Here is a 17,454-nt window from a genome sequence, read left to right as displayed (position 1 = left end):
TTCCACCTCTTTTGTGGAATTTGACTCTAAGCTGAAAGAGATAGAATTGCTGAGAGAGAAGAAAATTTGGCTCATTATTTGTTCTTTTGGATTAGAAAACTAAGACATATCAACTGGCAATAGAAATGGTGAAACTAAAGAAAAAGGGTGGGGTAGTAATATTCTTGTGATATTATTCCTTGATTCATATGCTACATCTGGGTAATGCTACATAATGTCCCCGTTGGAACATTCATTTTATGTGATGGCATTTTAATAGAGCATCTATGAATTTTGTGGCAAATCTATTTGATTTTATGATTTCCAATATTTTCCAAAACCAATTTGATCAAAGAACATGTTTTATTATACAATACCTGTTAATTGCCTAAAAAACTTAGAATTCCTTAGGAATTTTCTGGTAAGATAGGTTTCCTGAGGGAGAGAAAGTAATAAGATTTTGTGCTCAAATGGAGGGATTCATCTTAGCAGTAGGATAAACTGTCCTAGTGTGACAAAATGAAAAGAGAAAAACTAATGGATATTGCCAGGTTTATAAGCTTGATGGCAATAAATTGATAGCTTCTATTTCTCTCTAAAGTTTAAGGTAATATCCTAGCAACACACACACACAGAAAAAAGCTTACAAGTATACAAAGTGAACTATACACATAGAAACCCACACACAAATAGGTGCCTAAATATATATAAACTTATAAGCACTAGCACTTAAATACATAAATTCAAATAGATGGAGATGTTACTGATGTTAAGATATTGTAGGATTATAGTTTATGTAAAGGAGAAGAGTTTTGAAACAATTGTTGAAGGCAATGTCAGGGAAAGAAGGGTTTCTCAGCAATACTAGATCCTAGGTAATGTAGAGATAATAATTTATACTGACATTCATCTACTACTAATCTAGTGCAATTTCTTTAGCAGCTTTAAATAGCTTAGTTGGGACCATTCCCAGATTAAGGTTTTCGAGGTGGTATGATGGTGAAAATAGAATAAATAACTGAAAACGTTGGATAATACAGGTTGAATATAACCATAGAAATATAATACTAATTATGATAATAGAAGGCCATCAGAAGACCTGGAACCCTATGCCAGATAATCTGGCTCCACATTTTGTGCCGTAGAAATTGTTCATCCAACAGAGGAGAAAGATAAAGGAGATGGATGCTTTGATGGTATCAAATATCAGGTCTAACAATAAATCCTGAGTGAGAAAGATAGAAAGAAAGAAGATGTAGAAAGTTGCATAACAGCTGAATTTATAATTGGAGAGGTGAAGTTGAGTGATAGAATCTTTGACTCTAGAAAACATGTAACTGGGGTAAAAAGGAGATGAATATCACTGGGGATGAGATTAAGGGATTGTAAAGTTGGAATATTGATTTCATCTGCCATATGGCTTCTGAAGTATTATACCATAGTGTTAAAAGTGGAAGTAGAAAGGAACATGGTGATCCAGGTTCTAGAGTCTTCAAGAATTGTGGTTGCCAGTGGCAAGGCAAGGTAGTAAATATGCAGAAAATGGTACAATGTAATAGCATAAGCTAAACATGAATTGGAAGCTCTTTTATTTAAAAAGAGCTTTTTTGAGAATGATAGTCCCAAAATGGTAGACATAGGAGACCCCAGCCTCCATCTTCCAACAAAGTCAACAATTAGACAGCTATCTGTGAACAAAATCAGCTCTGAGAGAGTTCTGGAGCCCACTTATGAAATTTTAGAAACACAGTTGAACAAACATCTTCATCTTGCAGCAGCATCTCACCCTCCAAGCTGGCATTGCTCAGTGCCAAGAGGGCACTTCCAGATAGAATGAGTTCCTCTTGTGAGAGAAAGAAAGAATGGATGTGCTATCATCTTCTCCAGCCTTTTGGGGCACCACACAAAGGTCCCAGCTTGGTTTCACTCCATCCAGACCAGCAAAGCTGAGACTTATAAGGATAGCTAGAAACAAGAAAGAAACACAGGGGCTACCAATAGCAGCCAGGCAGTGGGAGTGAGTGAGGTTCACAGTGACCTGTTCCATGGACAAACCAGGAAGCTTTTGCCACTGAAGAAGGAACTGAAGGCCAGAATAGTTGCCGAAGACACCCTGATGATTTCATCAGCTTTTGCTCCACAGATATTTACATTTGCTGACACCAGTATCCTGAGTCCCTCCCTACTTCCTTTTATTTGTTCCCTCTGGAGCCCAGAAAACACAGCAGCAGCTAGCTTAGACCTCTGTGGCTGCAATAGTGCATGAAGTCAACTTAGAACCCTGTGGTTGACTCCCCCTACCCCCTTGACAAAGTTCCTTTGGGCTGAGCACTTACATGCAGCCACAGGAGAACAGGTAGTCCTCAGCTACTTGTGGGCTCAGATCAGACTTTGTCTTCTGTCACTGGCCTATACCACAACACTAACCTGTAGCTACCGACTCCCAGCTGTGTACCTGCACACCCCCAGACATACCTTGTCACTGGTCTCCACTGCAGTGTCTACACCTCAGGGGGAAGACTGTCCAGCCATGAGAAAGTCACAGGAGAGCAATTCAGAGAAAAAAACAACTAAGCTGGAGGCATCATATTCTCTGACTTCAAACTATACTCCAAAACTGTAGTAATTGAAACTGTATGATACTGGCATAAAAACAGACAAACAGACCAATGGAACAGAATATAGAGCACAGAAATAAACCTGGTCAACTATGGCCAACTAATATTTGATAAGAAGCCAAAAATACTCAATGGAGAAAGAACAGTCCCTGTAATAAATGGTGGTGGGAAAACTGGATAACAACATGAAAGAGAATGAAACTTAACCCCTATCTTCAACACTCATTAAAATTAACTCAAAATAGATTAAAGACTTAAACATAAAATCTGAAACCATAAAACTCCTGGAAGAAACCATAAGGAAAAAACTCCCTGACATTGTTCTTGGCAGCAATTTTTCTGGATTTGGTACTAAAACACAAGCAACAAAAGCAAAAATTAACATGTGACACTACATCAAACTAAAAGTTTCTGAATAATAAAGGATCATCAACAGAATTAAGAGGCAACTTATGGAATGGGAAAATATTTGCAAATCATATATCTGATAAGGGGCTAATATCTAAAATGTATAAAGAACTTATACACTTCAGCAGAAAAAAAAAGAGAAAAGTAAAGAAACCAAACAATCTAATAAATAATGAGCAGAGCAACAGAATGGACACTATTCCAAAGAAGAGATATAAATGGCTGATAAATATACGTAAAGGTGCTCGATATCATAATCATCAGAGAAATGCAAATCAAAACCACAACGAGATATCACTTCAGACCTGTTAAAATGGCTATTAGAAAAAAGAGAAGCAATAAATGCTGTGAGGATTTAGATAAAAGGTGACCCTTGTCTACTGTTGGTGGGAATGTAAATTGGCTCATTCACTATGGAAAATATAATGGAGGTTCCTCAAGAAATTAAAAATAGAACTACCAAGTGATCTAGCATCTAGTAATCCCACTTCTGGGTATATATCTGAATGAAATGAATACAGGGTCTCTAAGAGGGACCTGCGTTTTCATGTTCACTGCAACATTATTCACAACAGCCAAGATATAGAAACAACTTAAGTGTCCACAAAAAAACAAATGTATATAAAAGATGTGGTATGTATATATACAGTGGATTTTACTCAGCCATGAGAAAGAAGAAAGTCCTATCATTTGTAACAATGTGTATGAAATGAGGGCATTATGCTAAGTGAAATAAATCAGACAAAAAGAGGTAAATGCTGTATGATTTCACTTGTATGTAGAATCTAAGAAAGTTGCACTCATGGAAACATAGAGTAGTGGTTACTAGGGGCTGGTGGTTAGGGAAATAAAGAGATAATGGTTGAATTCAAGTCTGAATTTCCAGCTATAAGATGAATAAGGCCTGAAGATCTAATAAACTGTATAATGGTTATAGTTAATAACACCATATTATATACTGGAAATTGAATTAAAGAGTACATCTTATGCGTTCTTACCACACAAAAAAAGAAAAAGAAATGGTAATTTCAAGACATCACGAAGTTGTTAGCTAACACTACAATGTAATCATTTTGCAATATATGTGTATTGATTCAACATACGCACCTTAAACTTATACGAGATCATCTATGTCATTCCATCTCAATATGCTGGTAAAAATAATGCATGCATATTATTAAAAATTCAAACAATGAACTAAATTACAGAGTGGGGAAAAAATCCTAATCGTGTTGAGATTTCTACCATTAATAATCTTTTACATAATCTTTTACAATATGTCCTCACAGCCACAGAAGCAAGGTTTTTCTATGAGAATGGAGGAATTCTTACCTTAAAGTAGAAAATGAGGAGAATGTCAATCCTTGTATCAACACTGAAGAAAGTGGGGTGTGTGATGCTGCAGTCCTCCATCTGAAAAGAAAAATAAAGGTTTAAGGGGAGACCCATTGTCAGTTAAAGGAAACAAGTGAAGATAAGTTTTTTTAAGTTTATTTATTTATTTTGAGAGAGAGAGAGAGCACATATGTGAACAGGGGAGGGACAGCAAGATGGGGAGAGAGGATCCCAAGCAGATTCTGCACTCACAGGTCACAGCACAGAGCCTGACATGAGACTTGAACCCATGAATTGTGAGATTATGACCTGAGCTGAAATTAAGAGGCAAATGCTTAGCCAACTGAGCCACCCAGGCAGCCCTAAGCTAACTTTCTTCCATCAGGCAATGACTGTGATTATATGAGTGTTTGTTAATCATAGAATGCATATTTCAGAAATCACAGAAGAGTTTTTGGAAACAGGAAGGCTGAAAAAAGGTATGTCATGCTAACGGGAGTACAAAATTGTGTCAGCTGAGAAGATGAGAGCATACTCATGATCAGAAAGATTCCATCTTGATGGCAGTCAAGGAATTGATGTATGGGAGAGGTAACAGCTGCAAGGCCAGCAAGAAATTCAATTTGGTGACCACTTCACACAGTGATGGACACATCAGTGTCTCAGGGATCAGCTGATGGGATGATACTCATTCTTTTTTTTCATTTACTCATTCATTTTTTCTCACTTATTTTTATAGGCTCTGAGCACCTCCTGTGTGCCAGGAACTATGTGAGTCTCTAGGGTATAAAGTGATGAACAAGAGAGTCATAATCCAGTACTCTCAGAGAGAACAAAATGGCAAAATAGCATATGTTTATAAATGCCATTGAAAATCGGAAAGTGGACAAGCACAAAGCAATCTGTTCCCCCCAAAACAGCTGTCCAGGGAAGTAGGAACCCAATGCACTGAAATCATAGTTTTCAAATAAAAAAAATTAAGTTTATTTTTTGAGGTGGGGGGAGAGAAAGACAAACAGAGAGAGAGAGAGAGAGAACAGGGGAGGAGCAGAGAAAAGAGGCTTCACACTGTCAGCACAGAGTCTGATGCGGGGCTCGAATTCATGAACTGTGAGGTCATGATCTGAGCCAAAAATCAAGAATCAGTCACTTAACCTACTGAGGCACCCAGGTGCCCCATGCAACCATCGTTTTCACAGAGAAGAGCCTAAAAAGTCCCAATCTCCATACCAACTAAAAGCTACTTGGGCTCACTGTTTACATAGATATTAGCAGTTTTTATAGCTTTTAACAAATTTTATTATTAAGGAATTAGCATAAACACTCAGGGGTGCACATATCTTACAAAATATTGAGAAAGGAAAGATATGAAGATACACACACTATAAACCAGAAGCTTCTAATATGTTCATTAAATCTTGTTTGATATACAAAATTCCTTTAATATAACGTCTCCACATAATTTCAACATTTGTAAAAAAAAGAGTCACTAGTTTTTTGAAACATGATTTACTTTATAAAGGCACAAAGCATGACTTTGCAAAACTATAGCAATTTATCACACCTGACAGCCAACAGAAATAACACTGTATGTATACACAGAGAAGTTGCTCATGTGCTTTAGTGTATATATTTTAGGACAGAAACCCCCCAAAAAAAACATCCACAGAGAATTTCTCTTTATCAGATACTGTCTTATTTCTGAAGGTCTCCTTTTTTCAAAGATAAAACTATAATACTCTCTCAAAAAGAATATTCAATAAGTTTATACATTTATAGTCTCTCATAGTAATTTATTATGAACAGTTTTAAAATAGCCTTTTGGACCAAAGACAGAAATTCTTAATTTTTACTAACGTGATTCATAACATGAGCTACATCCATAGGTAGGTTTTTTTTCTTTTTTTCATTTTTAGGAGCTGATGGACTGTGGTTGAAATATAGTTATTCCTAGGCTAAATAAATGTGATATGCTTTCCAGTGAGGAGGATAAAATACTTCTCAGTTTATTCCAGGACAGCTCTATTGCAAGCAGTTACCTCCAAGCTTTAGTAACATTTCTCTGAGAACAAGCACCACAGGGAGACAGAGAATTTGCAGATGGAGAATGGCAGTTACATTTTAGCATCACAGAGTGAGGGCAATTAACCTTTGTGGGCATCTACCCATGTGGCATAAACTTGCATGTGGTCCTCATGAAAGGAGATCACCTCACTCACCTTAGGCTGTATACATTAGAAACACATAAACACACTCTCCGGATTGACAGAAAAGAGTGTAAGATGGTAGAGAGCTGGCTTTTTTGTTTTTATCTTAATTAATTTCTGATTACCACTGGCTTGGAAGCTTGTTTTTAGATAATTTGTTTAGGATCAAACAGGAAATCTCTTTGAGAGGAGATGATCTCGAATAACCTACCTGGAGAGGTAGCTGTTTTTCACTTGGTCGGGGCTTGGGGTGGGAGGCAATGAGGGGAGCGGTAATGCATACCAGGAATAAGCCATCATTTTAGGAGCTTTGGCCGGACAGAGTGTTACTCTAACACACTTGCACATCCTTAAAGAAATATGTTCATTCAGAAAATGAAAGTGTGATTTGGACATAATTTCCATAGAACAGAAATTCTGAAAATAATTCTAGCCAAGGGGGAAGAAAGAAGTCTTACTTGAAACATTCTTTCAGTCCTCCATAAGCATTTAATTCCCCACATATACTATGTAGTGAAAAAACTATATTTCTATCATTCATGTAGTTAGGATATCAGTAGTCCTCCTGAATATTTTCTGAATAATTGTGCAGAAAAGTATGGCATAGAATGTCTTAGTTATAAGATTATGTAAAGGAGTGTTTCAGACTCCACAATCATATGTGAAAATTTCCCATGTGTGAGAACTTCCTGGATGCAGAAAAATTCTCTTTCCCAGAAGCTCTGTTGATGATTAACTTCCCTGCAGCCTTCAACATGGAAGTAGATACCTAAATCCACTTAACATTTCAAATTAATTAAAATTTTAAAAGCTGGCTAATTTCTAAAGTGTATACTCATTGTTTATGGAGCAAAGGATGCAAACTCTACTTTACTGAAATGGTTTTGTTTGTATTATTCATCTTCGTGGTTCATTAACCCCATTTTTCATGTCAGCATCTCACTTCCTTTCTTGCTACTCTGTGCCCATGGTCTGAGCGGTCATAATAAAGAGAATGCAGGGCAGTGGGCCAAGCATTAGAAAATGACTTCATCTTCTACTTGCCCAATTCTTCTAAAGCAAGGAAGCATCTTCATAGCCATCAATAATCAAGACAGCCATTATATCCCTTAACAGAGCCTAATGCTGTTTTAGCTGAATTGGAAGCAAATTTCCCTCATATTCCAACTGTATGTTTTTCTTGGAACTGACCAGCTTTGGGATTTTTATTTAAGAATCCTTCTGGTTGGCTGGTCACAGAACATTGAAATCATAAAAATCTGAAGCTATCTAATATTAAAAGAATATTGACTACTTAAGAAAATCTATGCTTAAAATGTTACCCCCAGAAGGCCATATTAGTTACACCCCGATTACTTTCTACTCTCAAAAAATGACATTATTTTACCTCTTAGACTTCATTGTAAAAAGAAAGGTAATAAAACACTCAAAGATATACATTGGCTGGGAATATGTAGTGAAAATAAATTCTTCCTTTCGTAAATAAGTATCATCCATTTTTAGAGGAATATTTTGTCTCTGCACGCATCAGACTTACTACATAGATAAGTATAACACTAGTATGTATGAAGCATTCGTTATGTATCATGAACAGGGTTAAGTTCTTAGGTAGATTATATCACTGAATTCTTCTACCTGGCCAGTGACTCAGGCACTGTTATAAGTAAGGAAAATGAGACTCAGAGAATTTAAATAACTTGTCCAATATTACACAGCTAATAAGTGGCAGAGGCAGGATTCAAGCCCCCAGAATCTAATGTCAGACCCCACCCAATCAGTATACCATAACACTTCTCAGAGTCTTAATGGAGAACAATCCTTCTACTGGCACAAATATAACTAGAAACTATAAATATAACTAGAAATCAGATATATGTATATTCAGGAATAGATGGTAATTCATCTTATGTTTCTTTTTTTAATGTACAAAAGGACTTTGTATTGAAAAAGGACTAATACTTTACTTGAAAGATTTAATTCCATTTATCATTTAAACTGTAAACAATATACTAAGGAGAAAACGTTACTGTAGTTTTTAGAGGCAACTACTTTCAAAGAAAATGAGAGTCAGATAAGTGCATATTTAGGTACAATTTCCAGCTATACAGTTTTATTTTGTTTTTGAAGTAATGAAAATCAAATCCTATCAGCAATAGTCATTCCACTGAGGAAAACTCACCTTTAGAATGGAAGAATTTGTGCATTGCTTATGCTGATTTAAGAGTTACAAACATGAAAAGGAATCCCCATGGTGTCTGATCTAATCTTGACACAGACAGTATCCACAAGATCTATTGTCAGTTACAGCTCAAAGCTGCTGCCTCGGGAAGAAAAAAATGCTTTGATAACTCATTGTGTCAGAGAAAAAGATTTCACTGTGTGAAATATTGATTAAAACTTTAAAATAAAATTGGTACTTTCTGAAAGAACCTTGTAAAGGTAACAAAGAGAATAACAAAGAAAGTCTAAAGGGTGCTTTCAGGATTGATTTCAAAAAAGGTTGATCTTTAATAAAATCTTGTGAAAAAATATATATTATCTTTTAATACCTACGTCAATATAATTTTCCACTACCAATGACAATATGCTTTCTTCACATGGCTGTTATTATTTATATTTTAAGGTCAAAGTGCATTTATTCAGCTCTTCAGTTAATAATAATAAATGCATTTCAGCCCTAGACTTCAAACTATTATTCCTCAAGGTATAAATAAATCCAGGAAAAGTCAATAATATAAATAGATATTTTTCTACCAAAGAAGACCTATGAGTCTATCTAGGCTTTTCAATTTTATAACAAATCTATAGAATATATAAAGCAATTACAGTAATTTTTAGAGCATTTCCTTTCTATTTAGGAATATGGAAAACTCAATAAATTACAAGCACTCATCACAAACAAATTGGGACAATTGGGGAGCCCTGATAGTTATATTATTAAGAGTATTTTGAGACATGTTTAAAGCATGGAAAAGTCACTCTGGATAAATTTTATCATGTGGGAGAAAATGAAGGTGTAGTATGAAAAAGGCAAGAAAATGGACTGAAACAGGGAGGATCAAGTTGAATCGCAGCTAATTTACTGTAAGTTCCTCAAAGGAAGGGAAGACAAAAGATGTGTGTGTCAATCTGCCTCATCTGACTCCTTCCAATGACTTAGTCTACCTACATTTACAATCCACCCACTCTAATGACTGCTCTAAAAAAAGATAGGTCTAAAATGTGGCTCCTATTCTTTGATGAAGGGAAGATTTCCAATAAGGCAACAAAGTGCAGCAAGTTTGAAAAGATGCATGATATTTTGAGAGGAAACGTGATGAGATGAAGCAAATAATACTGGCACAGTGCCTGGAAAACAGTCAACAGTCAAGAAATATCAGTTGATCTAGAGTAGAGAACACTGGGAGTACTGAAACATTGAATCATAGGTTAGGTCCTGGGTCCTAGCTCCTTCTCTGACACATATCTTAGTGTGAGAGGTGTGGGCCTTGTTTCTCCATTGGTTAAAAAAAAAAAAAAAAAAGTGTAGATTTCGTTCCTCGCTTTAGAGGTACTTCTAAGACTGATTCTGGCTCTTGCAATATTAATTGTAGAGTTTTTAGAAGGGAAGTGTTTCTCAGGTATTCTAGATGCAGCAAAGGCAAAATGTTAAGTTCCAGACTTGGAGGTGAGAAACCGGTAAGGAAGTCACCTTGCCTGAGATTCAAATCCTGGATTCAAATCCTATGCCTACAACTAGCTGTCTTGGCCAAGCTATTTAGACTCTGGATCTCAGGTTCTACTCAAAAAAAAAAAAAAAAAAAGAGGGTTATAACTGTACCTCCATCATTAGGGTATAGGACAGATTAAGGGAGCACATCTAAGATGCCTAGAATTGGGTTTGGAGCATAGTAGATGCTACCAGCATTTTGGAAGCTGGTAAAAAATGGCTCAAGTTTGTGATATCCTGAAAAATCAAATGGTTCTTTGATTTTAACCTCATAAGTTTGTAGCCATAACTATTTTTCCATAAAGCCACACATTCCCAAGTTAATGTTACACTACTTGCAAAATAAAAATGAAGAAGTAGCGCGTTCAGCCCATTTTTTTTTTTTAATGTTTTATTTAGAGACAGCGTGAGCAAGGGAGGGTCAGAGAGAGAGGGAGTCACAGACTGAAACAGGTTCCAGGCTCTGAGCTGGCAGTCAGCACAGAGCCCGACGCGGGGCATTTTTTTAACACAGCCATTCCATTTTCCCTTGTTCTTTCCCACTCTTGTTGAAATAAAATTTTCTAAACTGTCCAGAAAATTAAGATAAAAATATGAAGATTATCCTCTGTTTGGCGTAAGATCTTTGCCTAAGTATTTCACATAACAGTCTACAGAAGTATGGCTTTCTCTGGGGGAAAATAACAAATATTCTCAAAACACTCCTTTCTTTCTTTCTGACTTGGCCTTTCAGACTATTAGTCCTCTTTGTCCTTCAAATCATTTTATACTGCAGAACCAGACAAATTCAATTATTTTCCTAATGCTGAACTCTGTGACTAACATTTATTCCTTTGGGATTTGGTCAGAAACATAAGACCTGCATGATGTAATATATGAACTAGGGCATATTTACTAATTGTGACCTTTATCGTGCAAGGTATCAATAAACAATTTAGACACAAACACTCAGGGAGAAGGTCAGGTTAAAGATAAAGAAGTTGGTCTCAAAAGAAAGTCTCTGAAGTGATCATTAAATGGATTAACTACTTTACCTTAAAAATTATGGAGCTTTCACCCCTTTGCCACAGGCCAATCCATGTCTTATTCTTTCTGGTCTACAATTTTGTTTACTTGAGCTTTAAAATCATTTTTTGATCATGTTGCTAGATGACAATGATAACTTCTGATCCATTAGAAAAAAATACCTTTTTGGTTAAGATCATTAAGAGTGAGTAATAGATGTAAATGCTTACTATCATTAATATTTCAACTTGATATATATATATTTACATACATTGGTATGTATTAAAATATATTTTCAGGATGTGAGTCGCTGGCTCAGGCGGTAAGCATCCTACTTTTTATCTCAGCTCAGGTCTTTATTTCCAAGTTGTGAATTTAGACTTCACATTAGGTTTCACACTGGGTATGAAGCCTAATTAATTAACTAATTAAAAATTAATATTTTCAGGGAGCCATATAAATCAACATAGAATTAATATTATTCTTTATTGTTATTATTATTATTTAAACAATTTCAAGTAAAAATAAAAATAAAAATCAGTCTCCATCCCCCCTCTCTTTGGCAGCCAACAATTTGTTCTCTGATCCTAAGCTTGATTTTTGTTTTGTTTTGTTTACTTTAGATCCTACATACAAGAGAGGAATCATATGGTATTTCTCTTTCTTTGACTTATTTCACTTAGCATAATGCCCTCAAGTTCCATCATATTGTTGCAAATGGCAAGATATTATTCTTTTTTTATGGCTGAGTAATCTTTCATTGCATATTATTATATACATGTCTACATAGTATATGATGTGTAATTACGTATTATATGGATTATCATATATTATATATGTATTATTACATATTATATTATTATAGGCATATATATGTATTTCTTTATCCATTTGGTTTTCATTTATCACTAGATACTTAAGTTGTCTCCATATTTTAGATATTGTAAATAATGTTGCAATGAACAGGGGGTGTATATGTCTTTTCTAATTTTGTTTTAGTATCCTTTGATTGAGTATACAGAATTGGAATTGCTGGATTACATTGTAGTTCTATTTTTAATCTTTTGAGGAAACTCCATACTGTTTGGCTGCACCAATTTGCATTCCCAACAACAGTGCATGAAGGTTTTTTTTTCTCCATATCCTTGTCAACACTTGTTATTCCTCTTCTTTTTTTATAACAATCATGTTAACAGCGATGAAGTAATATCTCATTGTATTTTGATTAGTATTTCACAGATAGTTAACGATATTTGAATATCTTTGCATGCCATCTTTATGTCCTCCTTGGAAAAATGTCTATTTAGACCTTCTGCCCATTTTTTATGTTTTATTTTTATTTTTTTAAATATTTACGTATTTATTTTGAGGAGAGAGAGAGAGAAAGCATCAGAGAGAGAGGGGGAAAGAGAATCCCAAGCAGGGTCCATGTTGTCCGTGCAGAGCCCGACATGGGGCCCGATACCACGAACCATGAGATCATAAACTGAGCAAAAATCAAGAGTCAGATTCTTAACCAACTGAGCCATCCAGGTGCCTCTGCTCAATTTTTAATCATTTTTTATTCTATTGAGTTATATGAGTTCTTTATATATTTTGGGTATTAACTCTTTAGCAAATATATGACTTTTTAAAATATTTTCTTCCATTTGTTATGTTGCCTTTTAATTTTGTTGGTAATTCCTTTGCTGTGCAGGAGCTTTTTAGTATGATGTAGTTCTATTATTTATTTTTTCTTTTGTTGTTTTTGCTTTCATATTTTAAAAACCCCATGATTAACACCTATGTTAAGGAACTTATGTTCTTTTTTTTTTTTTTTTTAAATATGTCTTATTTATTTGTGACAGATACAGCATGAGCAAGGGAGGGGCTCAGAGAAAGGGAGACACAGAATCTGAAGACAGACTCCAGGCTCTGAGCTAGCTGTCGTGGGGCTTGAACCCATGAACCGTGAGATCATGACCTGGGCCGAAGTTGGTCGTTTAACTGACTGAGCCACCCAGGCACCCCAGGGAACTTATGTTCTATTGGAGAAATGTTATGGTTTCAGGCTTCATATTCAAGTCTTTAACCCATTCTGGGTTAATTTTTGTGTATGGTCTAAGACAGTGGTCCGTTTTCATTTCTTTGCTTGTGGCCGTCCGTTTTTTCCAACATCATTTATTAAAGAGACGTCCTTTCCCCACTGTATATTCTTGGCCTGTCTGTCATAATTTAATTGACTATATACGCAAGGATTTATTTCTGGTCTCTACATTCTGTTGCATTGACCTATGTGGCTGCTTTTATACCAATACCATATTTCAATTATTAGAGCTTTGTTTTATAGTTTTAAATCAGGTAGTGTGATGCTTTCAGTTTAGTTCTTCTTTCTCAAGATTGCTTTGGCTACACAGGATCCTTTCTGATTCCATATGCATTTTAGGATTGTTTGTTCTATTTATGTAAAAATGCCATTGTAATTTTGATAGAGAGTCCATTGAATCTGTAGATTGCTTTGGGTATTTTGGATATTTTGACAATATTCTTTCAATCTGCGAGCATGAAATATGTACTTGTGTCTTTTCCAATTTCTTTGACTAATCTAGCAGTGTTCAAGGTCTCTCACTTCCTTACCTAAATTTATTCTAGATATTTTATTCTTTTTTGATTCAATTGTAAATGGGATTATTTTCTTTATTTCTCAAATGGTTCATTATTAGTATAGAGAAATGAAACAGATGTTTGTGTATTTATTTTGTATCCTATAACTTTGCAACTCATTCATTAATTCTAACAGATTTTGGATGAAGTCTTTAGGGTTTTCTATATATAATACCATGTCATTTGCATATAGTAACAGTTTTACTTCTCCCCTTCCAATTTGGATACCTTTTATTCCTTTTTCTTGCCTAATTTCACTGGCTGGGATTTCAAATAGTATGTTGAATAATAGTGGTGAGAGTGGGCATCCTTATCTGGTCCTCATTTTAGAGGAGAGACTTCCTGTTTTTCATCATTGAGTATGACGGCAGTCGTGTGTCTGGTGTATATATGGTCTTTATAATATTGAGTTCTGTTCCCTTTACATTCTGTTGAAGGTTTTTATCACAAATGGATGCTGAATTTTGTCAAATGCTTTTTTCTGCATCTATTGAGATGATCATATGATTTTATCCTTCATTTTGTGAATGTGCTATACCACAATTGCAATATCGAACCATTCTTGAAACCCTGGAATAAATCCCACTTGGTCATGGTATGTAATCCTTTTAATGTACTAATTAGCCTCCCCTACCACTGTCCACAGAGGATATATTCCAAGATCCTCACTGGGTATCTGAAGCTGGATATACTGAAGCCTATATATATCATGAAATTTTCCTATACATACATATCTATGATAAAGTTTAATTTATAATTTAGGCACAGTAAGAGATTAACAGAAATAACTAATGATAAAATAGCACATGTTACTTATCAGAAACGGGCTGTATATACTTTTCAGTCTGAAAGAGCCTGTGATTTGGGTGGATCTGTATTAATGATTCAAAACTCCATGTCCTTGAGAGAGTATTATAGAACACATTGTGACCTTCATATTATGGCCACACAAATAAACCTAAAGTACAGAACTCATGGAAAGATCATCATCACTTTGGGCTAGCGGCAGCCTTGTTGAAGCACCTCTAAGGTTTCTGATGCTGGTTATTGCCAGCACTTTATCATCCTTGCCTTCACAGATTTTTTTGTTTCAATCTTCAATTGAAGGCTTCCCCACCTCCACCCCCAAGGAGAAAAAAAAAAATCAAAGCAGTCTAAATCTTGTTAGCACACACTCTAAACACCTGTATTAAATGATACAAATAAAATAAAAAGAATACATAAAAACAAGTAGTCATGGTAACCTTGATATATATTTCAGGGCAAAATCAAAAGTGTTATTCAGTTCAAATTTCAGTTACAAACCATCTCTTTAAGGGGAAAACAAAACTTTGAGACACCCGAGCAGTGCTTATCTTACTTACCACCAGCTTTCACTCCTGCGCAGGTACAGTGTTTAAGAACAGTTGCTGGCCCAGAAAAATGGTCCTCAGATTCCACCTTCTGAGTTCTGCAGCTGCACTCACCACATCAGCATTTCATTTTGGTGCTCAGCAGTGTTTCAGCCAGGTAAATATTTTTTTCAGAATCTAGGAATTTACTAGAAATTTGACTTTAAAATGTATTATAAAATTAATAACCCATGGGAAATATAAGGATTTAATCATGAGGATGTAGAATGTTGGACAGAGAATTGGTACTTAGATGTCTGTCTTTTGTCCAATCAGTCATGTAAAGTATCTTTATCCATGGTGTAAGGTAAGTGGGACTCACCCTCAATTAGTGTGTTAGTACCATTCTGGTGCTCTGATCTCAAGTAATTTGGTTAAAAAAAAAAAAAAAAGTACTAAAGAAGAAGAGTGATCTGCTGCCCAGAGGCCCTCTTGGAACCCCAGCCTGGTTAAGGAGCAATATGACCTCATATGCACAAATTTTGGAACTCTTTGAGGCATGTGTTGAACCCCACTGGCTTGATAAGGATGAAAAGGGTTGGAAAGCACCCTACAGGTAAGAAATAGGTTCAGAGGTCACATATATTTCAGATCAGGCTCTGGGTACCTGCCCAAATATCAGAATAGCATTGCTGCCTACTTTTACCCTCAACCTTTTCCCTCTCCCCTACTTTGTCCCAGTACTGGCAGAATTAGAAATTTCCAGAAATATATTCCAAAGCTCTAGGAAGGGCCCTGTTTGCCATGCTATGCTGGTCCCCAGAGAAGAAGATCTAACTCAGATCATCTTTGTAATATGTTTTATTCATTATTCTTAACTGGTTATCTATCAATGCTTAAAAAGCAAAACAGCTTGGCTCATCTAATATGCCTAAGATGGTCAAAAGAGCCAGGCTTCAGTGGGTATCTTACCAACCAACTCATTCTGACTTATTTCTGTATCTGTGTCTCCCTAACCTTCTCTCCAATCTCAGGGACTGCTTTCCTCTGTCGAGGTCCATCTGAAGACCGTATCTAAAATTGTTTCTGATTGCTACAACCTGCCTTTACAAACAGTGTCTTCATCTTCGCAAGCTTACTTGCCAGACACTAAGACTGGCAATAGTCTAAAGTTCTCCTCAACTATTGGGTTTCTTCTTCCTGCCTCCAAATAGCATGAAAATTATTCTTTTCTTATATCTGGTTCATGATGATAAGGATTCTATTCAATTTATACCACATCTTATAAACATATATGATGTAGGGTGACTTAATAAAATAAGCCAAGATTCCACACTTAGGTAGACTTGGTTTCAAGTCTGCTTCTTATGTGATGTGACAAACTCAATGAACTTCAGTTTCCTTATTCACAATACAGGGAGAATACACACACCTTTGGAGTTTTGAATTTAGTAAATGAGGTGACTAAAATGACAGCATAGCATCTGAAATATGGCCGTTATTTTTGAGATTAATAATTACAGTGATAGGGGAATCAGTATGAAAGTAACTGTTTTTGGAAATTAATAATGAAAAAGACTCTTAGAGGAATGCATTCTTCCTTATATTGGAGGGTACATGAAGATGAAACAGAAAGGAGAAAACTGGTTATTTTCAGCTTAGAGACACATTTACCACTATAATTCTCTTTCTTTTTCCATGAACACTAGAAATAAAGTTTTTTTTTTTTGAATCATTAAATATCACATCAAGCTTTCAAAACACTTAAGTTGCATCAAGAAGCCTTCCTGTTCTACCATATTGCCCCCACTGAACAGCTATGATACGTGAAAATAGTGAGACCATTGTTTTGATTAGATTGTGGTAGATGCCTACTTTAAACCCAGATATGGTGTGTGAGTAATAAATTAATGGTATTAGTCTCTAAGATGGATTAGCTGTTATAGAACACAAGGCAAATCTTCTGGGAGAAATAAAGAGCTCACTGTGATGAAGGAAAAAAAAAGTGTGCATGTTTAATTCTTGCTGCCCAGAAAAGTAAAGCCTAATGGGAAACTTACATGAATTCTGCATGTCTGAGGTCTTCCAGAGGACACATATTTGGGAAGGACAGTGAAAGACTAATAGGAAAAGGGCTTTATCATAGGTCTTGGGACTAATTAATAGGTGCCTCCACCTCAGCATTTTCCTTACTTTCCCATTTTTATAGTTTAGTTGGT

General features: G+C 35.6%; 1 long non-coding RNA gene across 1 annotated transcript in view; it reads right to left on the bottom strand.

Moving 5' to 3' along the window:
- The window catches only part of LOC120223216, a 76,963-nt gene that overhangs the window by 32,773 nt on the left and 26,736 nt on the right, over positions 1-17,454 (bottom strand). Inside the window, exon 2 of the long non-coding RNA XR_005526237.1 lies at positions 4,338-4,418. This is a non-coding gene — a long non-coding RNA (uncharacterized LOC120223216). The remainder of the gene's footprint in view (positions 1-4,337; positions 4,419-17,454) is intronic.

The sequence above is a fragment of the Hyaena hyaena genome, unplaced genomic scaffold (assembly GCF_003009895.1).
Source record: "Hyaena hyaena isolate Hyena2069 unplaced genomic scaffold, ASM300989v1 scaffold_973, whole genome shotgun sequence".
Lineage (NCBI taxonomy): Eukaryota > Metazoa > Chordata > Mammalia > Carnivora > Hyaenidae > Hyaena > Hyaena hyaena.
Note: the sequence above shows the minus strand (reverse complement) of the source record. Positions and strands in the feature narration are given on the sequence as shown.